Source organism: Sciurus vulgaris, assembly GCF_902686455.1.
Source record: "Sciurus vulgaris genome assembly, chromosome: 1".
Classification (NCBI taxonomy): domain Eukaryota; kingdom Metazoa; phylum Chordata; class Mammalia; order Rodentia; family Sciuridae; genus Sciurus; species Sciurus vulgaris.
The window spans coordinates 77,386,996-77,402,812 of NC_136461.1; the positions used below are offsets into that span (position 1 = coordinate 77,386,996).

General features: G+C 37.1%; 1 protein-coding gene and 1 long non-coding RNA gene across 2 annotated transcripts in view; one reads left to right on the forward strand and one right to left on the reverse strand.

The window, feature by feature from the left end:
• The window catches only part of LRRC8C (leucine rich repeat containing 8 VRAC subunit C), a 102,124-nt gene that overhangs the window by 4,690 nt on the left and 81,617 nt on the right, over window positions 1–15,817 (forward strand). The window lies entirely within an intron of this gene.
• On the reverse strand, window positions 389–12,111 carry LOC306668290. Its single transcript, XR_013765814.1, has 2 exons — window positions 4,339–12,111; window positions 389–2,201 (listed from the first exon to the last, which is right to left on the reverse strand). It is a non-coding gene; the product is annotated as an uncharacterized lncRNA (long non-coding RNA).

Consider the following 15,817-nt stretch of genomic DNA (forward strand, 5'->3'; position numbering starts at 1 on the left):
AAGGAAGAGGTAAATGAAGCATGACCAAAATAGTGTATGATCAAGACCTGTTAGATATTGACCATTCCTATACAATTAAAATAGGAAAGAGATGCATCAGGCAGAGAAGAAAGGAAACAAACTAATGTAGCCTTGCACATCTAGCACAGGAGTATACTCCCCCTTGCTCTCTTGGCTAGCATAGAAGGGCAAGAGCGTAATCTCAGAGCTTCATCTAAAACAGGTAGTTTGCAGAAATATATTGAGAATGTCCTGATTATTAAAAAGTAGAGAATGACTATGCTGTTTTAAAATATGAAAACAACAAAAACAGCTATCTACTTAGAAGGGTCATATACTGTCATAAGTTTTAGGAGCAAATGTAGGAATATTTTGTGGTATTGCACTGTTTTGTTTTGTTTTTTGTTGTTATTATTTGGTTTGCTTTGTTTGGTTTTGTTTTTGGTGCTGGGGATAGAACCCAGGGCCTTGCACATCCTGAGCACATGGTGTACCACTGAGCTATACCCCACCACCCCTGGATGGATATCCTTTTGAAAATGTGATTCTGTGGACTGAAGTGTAGAACTGAATGACAGTTGACAGATGAATTGAAATATGGGTTCAGAAAAGAAAAGTTTAGCAAAACTCAAAAATCTGTCATAACCAAAGCTATTTTAAAACTTAGGGACATAACTGAAAATTACATGTCAAATGTTTCAGATGACCAAAGTATTTTGCATCAAGGAAGTTTGGGAGAGGTATACGTTCTTTAAAGAAACTTTCTAAAGACTTGGAAGAACCAAACCTATTCCCGTGCCAGAGAAGGTTGTATAGGTAGAACAAGGAAGAAAGTTAGTTTGTCTAAACCAAACATTTTTGCTCAGGGGTCTGCAATACAAAAGAGAACATGCTGGAGTATAGGGAAATGTTTCTCAACCTGCTTCTCATGATCATCCTCAGTGCATAAGCCTTTTTAAGAGAATTTGTAATACCATGGATATACAATACTACGTATCTGTTCATGGACTTTCATGGACTGTAATCCTCTTATGCACCACAAACATTAGTTAAGATATTTTTGTCCTGTGTCTTCCCCCCCTAGCCAATGGGTGTCATATGGTTCAGAAATAATAAGAGCCACATGCAGCTAAAAAAATGTGAATAGTCACTATCAATATGTTTTGAATGAATGCATATAGTACATTAATTTACAAATCCTCTGCAATTTTGGTTGTCCTTGGTTTTCCTTCTGTAAACTAAACACAATTTATCTTAAACTGAAATTTACAGGTGAAAAATGTAAGACACCTTCTTGTTCCAATTTCACATTGGTAAAATGCTTAAATTCCTAAAGTTATCTCCCAGAGCCACCTCTACCTGAACTCTTGTTATCTAGATGAGTAGTGTAAGGAATCCCACGGAAACCACACTGGACACGGGAAATCACGTAAGGGAGTTTATTAAGCAAACAGAGTGTCCCCCTGCAGGGTAAGAGAGAAAATGAGGGGAAAAGAGAAAGGAAAGAGAAAGGGTGCACGCAAGAAAGAGTGTGAAAGCCAGGAGGATAGAAAAAGTGAGGAGGAGAGACAGAAGAATGAGAAAAGATGGCGGGGTAGCTACAGTAAAGCAATCGAATTCCACCAGGCTAACAGGGGACCAGTATCAGAGAAGGACACTTGCAAGCTGACTGATGAACCAATAGCTAGCTAAGATGTTCACAGATTGACAAGTGGTTGAGAGGCGGGGAAAATGGCTGCAACAGAAAGGGCAGGGGAGCAGCTTTGTACATTACATTCCCCTGTTTCTGTTTTTATAAGAAAATCTTTTGCTTTCCAGTTCTTTCCGAAGCTTTCTCTCTCCTTCCTGCCTAAGTGACTGGGGCTGGTTTTGCAGGTGAGATGTAAAAAGTCCATTCTCCTTCCAGACTTCCAGAGGCAGATGGTTTTCATGGACTTCATTTCCTCGATTTGACTGATCCCTATTTCTACATTAACTGCCTGTCCCCAATTCTGACTTCATTCACCCCTCTAATTTTAGGAACTCCTTCACTGCTGTAGGGAAGGGGGTGATGACTGATCTGGCTTCTTCGAGCTGGAAGGGGACAGCGTGGGGCAAGCAGTTTGGAGTTCCCTTTTTAGAAATCGGGTCAATTGAGGGGTCCAAGGTAGAAGTCCGGTTGGGGAAGAGCAGGTTGTAAAGGCATCTGGGGATGGGTGCGTCTATGAGAGAAGAACAAAAAGACATGAGTACTGAAATGAGATTGATACAATATAAATGTTGCAGAATCTGGAACATGCCAATGCATATCATAAAGATGACAGAAGTCAATAATTCCTCACCAGGGGTGGAAGAACTGAGAAGTTGTTCCCATAACAAGGCCTAGCAAAGGCTGGAGAGGACGAGGCCTTTATTTGGGAACTTTAACATTGTCCAGGTTATCAGGAATGTAAACACAACATTTAGTAGAGATCTCTATACTTCTGTTACTAGCAAACATAGATTAAGCCTACCTGTGTCTGTAGGTTTTAAACTGACTAAAACTTCTGACTCTGGCAGTTTCTCTTGATAGTTATCAGGCACATTTGCCTAAGAATCTCTTTTGTAGCTTTTAGTCTTTATTCTAGTGGGATAACACAAGTGTACATCTTAAGTTACATATAAGTATTATTTCTTTTAAATGCCCAAGAATGGCTATATTTTGGTTTTAACTGTTTTGCTAGGTGTTTAAGATCTAGTTGGTCAAAGTGACCTGTTTCTGTTTGTTAAAGAGTCAGCTGAGTTCCTACAGGGGGTCACTCATAGAGAACTTAAGAGCAGCTTCTTAGCTCCATTAGTGCCTTGGTTAGGCAGGGTCTCCTCGATGAGGTGGCTTCCCTTGAAAGCACCAGGGATGTCTCCCTTTTTCCTTGACCCTCCTCTGCAGCAGGTGCACTGAGTGGCTTTTCCTCTAGTGGCCTCATCAATCTCCTTGATCAGGAGGTTGTGTGACCCAGAGTTGCAAAGCTCCTTAGAAAAGTCCTCTTGTTCCTTGGGTTCAGGCTGACTTTGAGGGCAAGACCCAAATATGGACTTTTCTTGACCTCTGTATTTAATCTCAATCTCTAACTTTGATCTTAACCATCAAGCAAGTCAGTCTCACCAGTCATAAAGTAAGAGTACTGGGCTTTAGCTTCAATGTCTATAACTTTACAGTTATTTACCCCTTTTTATCTAATTGGGGTCTACACTATCTGTCCTATAGGTGATGCTTTTCAAGTCAATCTATGGCGTACTTCTGCAAAATATCAGGCAACAGTTAGAGTTTACAAGGAAATAAAAAATGTAATCACCAACAGTAAAATATTCAGTTTGTGCAATAGCTATCTTGAATTTTGGCTGAGTTATTCATTATATCCCCTGGTTGAGATCACAGTAATCTTTACAACAAACATCAAACTTTTGAACACAACTTTAAATGAGTTAAAGTCTGGCTTATTTTGGAGCCATTCTAACGTGCAGCAGGGTTGTGAGGCAGAGCTTTATCTCAGGTAAGGGGGGGCTTCCTCTTTTGCCATGACCAGCATGACCAAATTCTCAAGTTTAGTGAGGGACAAAGGAATGTTAAAAAATAAAGGTTTATAAAAACAGATTTTGAAGATTAAGCCAAGATCAGATGGAACTCTGTTCTCTGATGGAAACGCAGATCTAAAGAGTTATGTCAGCAATCTTTATATATGTATGTAAGCATTATTCTTTGTTTTCAGGAAAGTTACAGAGACTAGGACATTAACGTAACTTTTTTCAGAGCTGCAAAGTGCAATGTTAGGAGCTCTGTGTAGCTCTTAAGGAAGTCCACTGTTCAAAGTTACTGTTAGGTGGGCAGGAACCAGAGAAGGGAGCTGATGAAACACTTGTTATCTAGCAAAAGAATTCCTTCCTGCCCAAGAGCTGTGTGCCTGAGATCAATGTCAGAGCTGATAGGACTCCTGTACAGAGCCTCCCCAGGGAGGGTACTGCCACAGCAGTTAGGCATCTTGTGCCCCTGCACAGGAGCACTCCCAGGCACAAGGCATGCCACAGCCATGAGGTCATCAGAGACTCCAATCTCAGTCACTGTTGTCCCATTTTTGCTACTGCGCATTACACTCTTTCTTAAATGTTATTTTAAGAAGTTTACATATATTGACTCCTGAGTCTATATGAACATTAGTTAACACAATGTAACATTATATCTAAAACATGAATTAAAGAAAGGCTGAGAGAGCTTTTAAGTTTCCTTTTGTGTGGCAAAGTGGCAAAATGCTTTCATGTTTAACCTTTAAATAAATCAGTCTTTCAATAACTTTTAGAAATACATTTAACAAATTTTACATATACCCTATTGATGACAGGTCCTATAATAGAACATTAAATGATAGGTTTACCATTACAGATAAGTTTAATTTGGAGAATAGCAGCTTGATAAATTTTCTGCTTTAAAGGCTTGTATACTTGGAAAATATGAACACATTTAATATACAAAAAATAATGTTTTTAAGTATGTTGCTCCATGGAATAACTTTGTAAATTAATTAGATGTCTCTAACAAACATGTTTGAGTAATCCCATACATGTCAACTCTAATTCACTCATCTTATTTAAAAAAAAAAAGATATCAGACAAGTGTAAAAAAACAAGATGTCAGACAAGTGTAAACAGTATTTGCTGTCTCTTTCCTATTGAAGAAATGTCCTAGAAAAATTGATGTTAAACATTTTATAAACATCAACATTTTATTAGTATGACCACCTAGAGACTTGTGAGTTAATTTTAAAGACATTTTACTTCTATTAGTTTACCCAATTTCAATTGAACCTCTTTAAATCACGTGAATTAAAAATATTTGGATCCATTTTTAAATTTTTAATTTTTATGCACACTTATATTTAACACAAAAGTAAAGGCCTTGTAATATTTATCTCCATTGCAATGTAACAGATGTTCAAAAATAACTCGAGTTGGATAAAAAGAACTGATCAAAAATCATTAACCTAGGTATGTAGGATCAAAATTGTGAGCTCAAAAATATAGCATTTAAGAAAAACAAAAGTCCTAGAAGAAAAATGATAATGGTCATTAATTAAAGCATAAGAAAATGAGAAGGAGAGAAAAGGTGAAAGGGAGAAAAGTATTCTGAGTTGTAGCCCAAGAGAAATTTAAAATGGATACTTTTTTTCCCTTGGGTTTGAGACTGGCCTCCCACTGCGCCTTCCTCCATTTACATTTCAGTGTAAGCCTTGACTGAGATCTGGATCTGAAAGGGGCTAAAATGTTCTAGCAGAAACTTGATGCTTAGGTCCTTTTAACCCTTTTTCCTGGTTAGTAATTAATTTAGGTTTGGATGCAGAAAATTGTCAAATAATTATCTCCCACTACTTGTGGGGAATGGGGCTCTTATATTACATGGGGAAGCAGGGGAAGATGGAGAAGCGGGGTATGGAGGCACTTGAGCCTGCAGGAAGAGCCAAGAAGCAAGAAAGAAGAGACTTGAAGATAAGGAATCCCTTTCCATCTGCCCACTCACTCACGGAAGCTGTGTGCCATTACACAAATGGATTTTGTTGGCTTTAAGTTGGGGGTCGGGCGAAGGGTTCCCAGGGTTGAATCTGCCAGATTGGAGGACCCAGATTCCATGGTGGAGGCTGATACAGCCGAGTCTGTGGCCAGGGCGTCCTGAGGCCACAGAGTAGTCGACTGGAGACGAGAAGGCAGCACTTAGATGGTGTCGTCACACAAACATCAATGTGGGGCCAGGCAAAAGCCGAGAAGAGTTGAGGACCTGATATCAGGGTTTTGGAGTGTGAGTATGCGAGCGCAAGATGAGCCTCAACCCTGAGGGAGAATCTCCACCATAAAATCAGGAATCCACCTGGCAGATAAGACCGACTATAGGGGCCTGCCATAACTATAAAAGTTGTGGTTGGGGGTACCCCCACCCCCCAGCCGCCTCGAGGTTCCTAGGGGAACGGCGTAGAGGACTCACCAATCTGAAGTCCGGTGATGAATGCAGAGTGGAGCGTCCAGGCAGAATGGAAGGTGGGGCTGTGTCCGGGGGGCACTGGGGCTTAGATGGGGTTCCACTCACTTAAGAGACAGTGGAAGATCCCATCCCAAGTCACGGCACCAATGTAAGGGATCCCACAGAAACCAAGCCGGACCCGGGAAATCACGTAAGGGAGTTTATTAAGCAGAGTGTCTCCCTGCAGGATAAGAGAGAAAATGAGAGGAAAATAGAAAGGAAAAGAAAGGGCACACGCTAGAGAGAGTGGAAAGCCAGGAGGATAGAGAAAAGTGAGGAGGACAGACAGAAGAATGAGAAAAGATGGCGGGGTAGCTACAGTAAAGCAATCGAATTCCGCCAGGCTAACAGGGGACCAGTATCAGAGAAGGACACTTGCAAGCTGACTGATGAACCAATAGCTAGCTAGGATGTTCACAGATTGACAAGTGGTTGGGAGGCGGGCAAAATGGCTGCAACAGAAAGGGTGGGAAGATCAGCTTTGTACATTACAAGTAGCCCTCCCGAAACTTCACATAGTTAACTTCCTGTATTTTTTTTCTATCCTGAGAATGCTCTAATGTTAGCCATTATTCTTGTGAGTGCTCAGTTGTACATGAGCATAAATTAGTCTGTCTGTATCAGAGAACTTACACCTTAAACCACATGTTTATAATTTTGAAACATTGTTACCAATGGAAAAGACTGAGGGCTAGAGGTGTGGCTTTGTGGTAGAGTGTCTGCCTAGCACATGCAAGGTCCTGTTTTCAATCTCCAGCACTGAAAAAAAAAAAAAAAGATTTCCGTTCACAACAAGTAGATATTTGGGGAGGGTGTGGCCCTTGAAGTTGTTCTTGGCTTCTTGTATCTGGTTCCTTGCACAGGTTCCCTAGGGAGCATAAGCCTGGCCTTCTGATGGCTAATGTTGGGAGTTTCTAGAAGAGCTAGCTTATCTTTTTAAATGTTGGCTATTTTCAGCATCTGGATCCTGTCATGCCCTAGCATGCTCCTTACCCCCAAAACTACTCATCCCTCATCTTTTCAGCTTTTATTTTAACCATATTATCTTCTCCTTTATCTTTACTCTCAAACGTTTAGAAACATACTTGTTTTTTATGGTTTTTCTCTGTGTTTGATATTTGGAGCACAGTGAGACTTCCATGAGGGCTGAAGCCTTATCTGTGTTGTGCACCACCCTGGCTGCAGCACTCCCGTAGTGCGTGGGACTTAGCTGAGGAATTGAACCCCTGAGGTGCTTAACCACCAAGCCACAGCCCTTTTTTTTTGTATTTTATTTAGAGACAGGGTCTCCCTAGGTTGCTCAGGGCCTTGCTAAGTTGCTGAGACTGGCTTTGAACTTTCAATCTTCCTGCCTTAGCCTCCCAAACTGCTGGGATTATAGGTGTGTACCACCACACCCAGCTTTAGTGGTATATTTTATAGTAACATTTCTTACCTACTATCTTAGAGCATGTTCATTTCCTTCTCTGCTATTTTAAGTTCTAGTAATGAAATTTGGTATGAAATCATGTTTCTTAATAGAGACACTAAAATGTATATGTAAATATTTCTACTTGTGATTGGAAATTAGGAGAAAGCATATAAATAATTATAAATTAACATATAAAAACGTAAATTCAGTGATTCTGAGGACTGAAGTGTAGAACGGAATGACAGTTGATAGATGAGTTGAAATACAGGTTCAGAAAAGAAAAGTTTAGCAAAACTCAAAAATTTACTCAGGAGATCTGAGTAAATTCTGTAAAAGTGGCTAAATATATGAAAACTCTGGGTCCTGTGAATGCCTTCTGTTGATTTTAAGAACTTGTCAAAATCCATAAAAATCATTCAGTAGTCTTTTTCAAATATCTTAGAGGTTTATGAAAATTAAAAACATGTTTAAATATCTCCTTTTTTTTTTTTACAAATTTAACATGTGAGAAAATAATTATTTAGTCAATTATACCTTGATGTTTTTGAAGACTTAAAGAATGACTTCATTAAGAAAACATTGTCAAGCTAATTTATATTTTCTCCCCTGACATTAGCAAGATCTAGAACAATGTGCCTATCAGTAAAGTTAAGAAACACTGTCCAGCACACATGCCTTTCCAGCTAATGCACAGCTGTGTGGATCATTGTAACCAAAAGTGGTTATCAGTTGAGGAGTGAGTAACTCTAGATGGGGGAGGGGGGGTGTGGATCTGAGTTGTGTCTTTCAACATTCTATCTAGGGTTTTGGATGGCAAAATAAAATAAATATCTGATGTTTATGTAAGTGACTCCCTGTTGGACACAGTGCACTGGTATTAAAGCAAGGATTTGAAGTAAGCTTGGCAAAATTAATAAGATGAAAGGAAATAGTAAAAAACAAACAAATTAAATTGAAGATAAGTACAGGGCGGTATCTTGAAGAAGAATAAACAGGCAAACATACCATCCAAATGTACTTGATGTTCATATTATTATGTTCATTGTAGTGTTTAAAATAATGCATAATGTACTGCAAAGGATCAGAATATATTTTCTGAATGAATAAATGAATGGAATATATGATGGAGAATGACTATGTGCTATTAGGGTAAAAGAGGATGGTGCTGAATAACTAGTAAACTGTTAGAAAAAAAATTTTTGGACAAATTTATAAGCAAAGTTTTATTTATGTCTTTGAAGAGTACTAAGAGGTTCATCCAAAAACTATTCTTAGGGACATTTGATTTTTAAAAATTAGATGATTAGACTAGATTTTAAAATGGGGGTTCAGGGTCTTTACTTGACTCTTGACTGACAGCTAACATTTAACTAGATGGCTAGGTAACTGATTTCCAAGAACAAATATTGCTAATTAAAGTTAATTTTATATCTGCTTAAGCATCTTATCAGGAATGTTAATTTCTTTACAGGAAACTGAATTCTACCTGACAGGTAGATTCTATCCCTGATCAAGTGTGAGACTTTTTTTTTTAAGTCACTCAATTTAGACAGTCTTTACAAATCTGTCAAGGTCAAGGAAAGTTCTTTTTTTATGTTAAGGTGATTAAATTTGTAACCTACTAATACACTTTTCGGATTTTGTTATTTGTATTATACATTTCAGAGTCATGTGAATTTTTGTTCTGGTTTTCTACATCAGGGAAGTTTTTGTTTTTGTTTTTGTTTTTTTTTACATCAGGGATTGAACCCAGGGCAGGGGCACTCAACCACTGAGCCACATCCCCAGTCCTTTTTATATTTTATTTAGAGACAGGGTCACTCTGAGTTGCTTAGGGCCTCACTAAGTTTCCAAGGCTGGCTTTGAACTCTCGATCCTTCTGCTTCAGCCTCCTGAGCCTCTGGAATTATAGGCATACACCACTGCCCCCTGCTAAGCAAGATTTTTTTTCAAAGCATAGTCTAACACACTTTAGGATTATCTATTTCATATAATGTATGGACATGGACTTCAATGTTTTATATGTTCTGTCCTATTTAGCATGTTTAACTTTGAAAAGTATTGCAAGAGGTGCTTATCAAACCATTTAAGCTATCTCGTGTTGTCAAGTTCACTGCTGTGTGGTACTGAACAACTACAAAGGTAAAGGAGTTAGCTTCTTTGCCAAGACTCTAGAGTCTAATTTTTATTGCTTCTTTCAAGCTAGAAATACATTTTACTATCTTCTCAGCTTATCTACTCCAAGACCAGAATCCAAGAAGTATCTGATTTATCTCTATCAGATTTTGTCTATAGTATTTTTCACTGTGGCATCCCTATTTTCTTGAGGGCCCTCTTTTCCCCTTAAGATTCTTGTCCTGTAGGAAGTTACAGTCTTTACTTCCTAAAAAGTAGAGATTCTGAAGATCATCGAGTAAGTCATCCAGGAAGAATTTTGTAGGTATTATCATTTGTAATTTGTATCAGTAATACCTTAAGAGCGGGACTGTCATGCCAAACTAAATACATCTCTAAATGTGACACTTTGGGCACAACACACTACACATTAGCTTTATTCAGTGATATACAATTAGGAAGGAGGATAGATTCTTAGTGAACCTATGCAAATAGCTACATTACTAGGAACCGTAAAAGGTCTCAATGTGCATAGTAATTTCTGCCATTCTGCATGGTTTTGTAGGTGAGACAAACTTCTGAGTCATATTTTCTAGATTCCATAATAATAGAGTTATCTACAGATAGGTATGTTTTGCCTGTAGTAGTTAAAATAAAGTTTATCTAAATGATCTTTAACAAAAACTAATTGTGTTTCTCTAAATTGGCCTTTTATGAAAAGGATTATCTTTATGTTTACTAATTCATGGTCAGAGATTTTTCTATTATATGGGATGTTTTCTTTTCTTTCTTTCCTTTTTTTTTTAATTTGGTACCAGCCCTTTTTATTTTGAGATAGGGTTTTGCTAAGTTGCTTAGCACCTCACTGAGTTGCTGGGATTAAGGTGTCCAACATAGCACTGGGAAGGGTGTTGTCTTTTGTGGCAATATAATATTGGAAATTTTATAAATTCCAGAATTCTAAAGAATTAGGTCATGTGGGTAGCATTGTGAGAAATGTAATTCCTCAATTCCTAAAATTGAAATTTCTGATTTACATAGTGTCATTTGATAATATACAAAACAGAGATTCAAATTTTAAAGTAGTCGTCGTAGACATAAAAAAAGAATCAAAGGTGCATAAATTAGAAGTTTTTGGTTTTTACAACTTTTAAAAAAGATACCTTATAAATTCACTGAAATAACCTGCTAAATTAAGGGTTAGAAATAATCTAAGAAGAAAAAGGGGAGTTTATCAAATACCTTTCAAAAAATAAATATTAGTGGAAGAGTAACTTCTATCAATTAACTTTTAAAATTTTGTTTAATTTGTTGTAATGTACATGACAGCAGAATGCATTTTGACACATTGTACATAAATGGAGCACAACTTCTCATTCCTCTGGATCGACATGGTGCTGAGTCATACCAGTAGTGTAATCACACATGTATATAGAGTAATAATGTATGTTTCATTCTACTGTCCTTCCCATCCCCATTCCCCCTCCCTTTACTCCCCTCTCCAAAATCCAAAGTGCCTTCATTCTTCCCTATCCCTCAACCCCACTATGGATCATCATCCATTTATCAGAGAAACCATTTGGCCTCTGGTTTTTTGGGATTGACTTATTTCATTCAGCATGGTATTCTTTAGTTCCATCCATTTACCAACAAATGCCATCATTTCATTTTTCTTTAAGACTGAGTAATATTCCATTGTATATATGTACCACATTTTTTTTATCCGTTTATCTGTTGAAGGGCACCTAGGTTGGTACCATAATTTAGCTATTGTGAACAGAGCTGCTATAAACATTGATGTGACTGTGTCACTGTAGCATGCTGATTTTAAGTCCTTTGGGTATAAACTGAGGAGTGGGATAACTGGGTCAAATGGTGGTTCCATTGCAAGTTTTTTAAGGAATCTCCATACTGCTTTCCATATTGATTGAACCATTTTACAGTCCCACCAGCAATGTCAGTTAACTCTTGAGCAGATAAAGTTATAAACTCTGAACAAACTATGAAACCCAACTCTGTGAAGGCACAGGAAAGCAATGAAAAGCAAGTAGGAACTGGAAGGGAACTGATCCCTGAGAAACAGGAACTGCAATGAATGAGATTTGAATCATGAATTTTCTCCTGAAACATTTACTCAGTTCCTATGGCCCAGAGCTGTGAAATCTCAAACCAAATGCTGTAGTCATACTGACTTGAAAAAGCAGAAGGCAGAGGTTGAGCCTACCACAGTGGCTGAAAAGTAAAGGGGAAATTCTGGGAAAAAAGGAATCACATGAAAGGGAAAGCCCTCAAATCAGCATTTTAAACTCCTTGCAGAACTTTGCCTGACCTCAGAAGTGCTCTTGAGAGGTGAGAGTCCCTGGAGCCAAATTGATAACTACAGCTAGAGGTCTGGAAGACCAGACTGTAGGCTTCAGCTGCCACACACCTTAGGGGAGACATGTTCAGAGTTAGACTGTAGCCATGCTGTGGCTTGCCAAAACTGAAAATTAGTACTTTTCAGAGGAAAGACACTGACTTCAGAGCTTCCATCATTATCATCCAGAATATTCAGTAAAAATCAATTAGCAGGGGCCTGGGGAGATAGCTCAGTCGGTAGAGTGCTTGCCTTGCAAGCACAAGGCTCTGGGTTTGATCCCCACCACCCAAAAAAAAAAAAAAAAAAAAAAAAAAAAAAAAATCAATCATCAGGAAAATCTAACCCATAATCAAGACAAAGACTAAACAATAGAAATTAACTCTAAGATGAGCTAAATGTTAAAATTAACTGATTATTATTTTTAAACTGCTATTATGGTAATATGAAAAATAAATACAGTCATAATGAATTAATAGATGAAGACCCTTGCAAAAGAAATGGAAACTATAAAAAGCAGCAAAATACAAACAGAGAAACAAGTTGTACCCCATTTGTTTAAAAAAAAAAAAAAAGCAGCAAAATAGAAAATGTAGGATGAAAAATCCACTGAATGGACTAAATGCCAAATTGGAGACAGCAAATAAGGAACAGAGAACTTAAATGTACATCAGTGGAAATTATACCATCTGCAGACTAGAAAGAGGACTGAAAAATATTGAACAGAGCCACAATGACCAGTAGGACAACATCAATTAACAATACCCAAGAAGGAAAAGAGAGAGGAAAAAAATGGAAAAGGATAACAGAAAGAAAAAAAAAAAAATCTGAACAAACAAATTTCCCAGATTTGGTGAAAAATAAGCTTATTGATCCAAGAAGCACATCATAATTACAAGCAGGTTCAATACAACAAAACCATCCCTCGATGTATCACCATAGTCTAACTGCTGGAAACCAGAGAGGCAGAGAAAGCTATAAAAAGTTCAAGAAAATAAAAATACATATGAGACTACTATTATGGTTAATTTGAATTGTCAACTTGATTGATTAAGAGATGCCAATGATTAAGAGGCTTCTGGGTGTGTCAGTGTGGGCATGTCTAGGAATGATTGGTATGTGGTATAGTGAACTGAAGTGGAGACCCTCCCTAAGCATGGGCAGCAGTGCTCAATAGGTTGGTGGAATAAAAGTTGGAAGAACAAGGAAGCAGATGTAGATGCAAACCCGACTCTTCTTGTATGGGTTCTTGATTGCTGCTTCAATCGTCTGAGGACATCAGACTCTCTCTTCTTTCCTCTTCCAAAGTGGACTCTGCCAGTGATTCTCCAGAAGCCTTGGTCTCAGACCAGGGTAGCACTGTTGATCCCTCTTGTTCTGAACTTTCCACCTTTTGGACTGCGTAGCTGATAGTTCTTTCAGCTCTCCAGGCTGCAGACAGCCATTGTGGACCATCCAGCTCCTGGTGGTGTAAGCCAATTTAATAAATCCCCTTTTATAATCATATTTCCTATCAATTCTGTTCCTCTAGAGAACACTGACTAATACAACAATGATATGGATGAAGACTGAATTTTTCTCAAAAAAAAAAAAAAAAAGGTACAGAACATTATTATTGATATGATGGAGTGTATTCTCTGACCACGGTAGAATTGAATTAGAAATCAGTAAGGTAGCTAGAAAAGTATGAAAGATTTGCAAATAAAATGAGAAACTTACACATACTTTTCCGGCCAAAGAAAATTTAAGAATATTTTAAGCTGAATGATAAAAACATCGCATCAAAAATATTGGGAAGAGTGATAAGACATAGTAAAGCAGGTCATAGGTTGCTAGGTAAATAGATAATAGGTAGATGGGAGATAGATGTAGTTTTATAGAGCTTGATGTGTTTATATTGGAAAAGAAACATTTGGTATCAATGATCCTAGTTTCTACCACAAGAAACTAGATGAAATTCCCCTAATATAAGAGAAAATAACAGAATTAATAATAGAATCAATAAAATGAAAAACTCATGAATGATAGAGAATAAATTAAAAAGCCAAAAGTCGATTCTTTGAAAAGATTAATGAGCCTAGCAAAATCTATAAAGAGGTGAAGAGAGAGAGGGAAAATGGAACTCAAATTGCCAATACCAGAAATGAAAGAGCCGTGTCATTGCAGACCCTACTGACACGAGAAGAACAGCAAGGAAATATTGTGAAAACTGTCGGCCCAATACACCCGATAAATTACATGAAATGGGAGGGGAAATCCCTGAAAAGCCCAATTTATAAAATCTGACAAAAATCTTATTCTTAACCAAAAGCATTTCTATAAGGAAAACTTCAGAGAGAAGGGGGTTAATCCTAAAAATACAAGGTGGATTTAACATTCAAAAATCAATCACTATAAAGGTAGATCAAATTATGTGTGCCCTAAATCTTTTGTATACATCCTACACTGATTTTGTTGCATACCTCTGTACTTTTGCTCTTATCTTTTTTTGTTCAACTGACTTACCTTCTAGACTAAAATATTCCTTACAACTTTATCTTACTTTTTTTGTTGTTGTGCTAAGGATTGAACCCAGGGCCTTGTGCATGTGAAGCAAGCACTCTACTAACTGAGCTATATCCCCAGCCCCACAACTTTATATTACTTCTACCTGAAACACAAGCAATACTTGTCATAATAAAGTTGTAGCTGGTAAAGTAGAAAAACATTCATCTGCATACCCCTGTAAACTATTCCTAGTGAATATCATCCTGGAAAACACAGGAAACTATCATGCATTAACATTTTCAACATCTATTTTCTGGTAAAGACTCTTGTGTAAGTCTCAAAAAATCTTTTATTTTAAAATAACCTATAGCTATCATTCTTAAAAGTGAAATTTCAAATGCTTTCCCCCTAAAATCAAGAATTGAGCAAAGACATCTGCTTTCATGACTTGCATTCAACATTATACGGGAGGCTAGCCAGTGTTATAAGGATGAAAAAAAAAAACACAAACAAACAAATATTGGCAAGAAACTTTACACGCTTTGTCATTAAAAATTAGGATTCCATATTGTAAGGAATCTACAAAGCAATAATTAAAAATATTAAGTGCCACAGTAATCTCCAACTGACAGAAAAAAAAAAAAACTTAGAAGTAAAATTGTTAGTTACCATGGTGTCAGTCAGCCCTTATACATGAACATGAATTTAATTTTACTTATCTTGAAAGGGTATCTAATAACATAATCACATTAATATTATTTTACCTACTTTTTTTTTCACTTAAAATCTTTCCTTATAATGGGAATGCAATAAACAGAACTACCTCCTGTTGACCTAATTAAGGAAATAAAGAGCAAATCAATTAAAAACTATTTCTAGCATCCTGTAGCTTGTGGGTGCCACATCCTGGATTATATAGGAGAAAAGCAAACTTTGGTGCTACCTAGATGCTATCTAGTATCTATCAAATATGTTCTGGGCTTAAAAGCACCTGCTCTTTTTTTATTGCTCCAAATTTGAAACATGATTTCAAAATACAGTAACATTATTAAATGATGTTAGGTGAGAGTACAGATGCCCAAGGATAAGAGAAGGCCACAGTATCAACTGGCTTGTTAACTAATAACTGTATCAGAAAGTGTATGAGAAGTGTTAGAATTTTAATCTCTCCCAAGACTAGAACTCTTTATTAGTGCACTTGCTTGATTGTAGTTATTTACAATTTGAAATATCAAAAGACAACACGAAAGCAGGAAAACTAATTGCCCTTCTGAAGGAGCACATTTGGGTTCCATGTGGAAAAAAAAAAAAAAGTAATGTTTGTCATCTGAGTACAAAAAACAGTAAGTAAATATGTTGAGAAAATAATTCTAAAAATAATTTTTTTGGAGTTAACAGTTATCTATTCTCTTAACTACTTAAAAAAGTA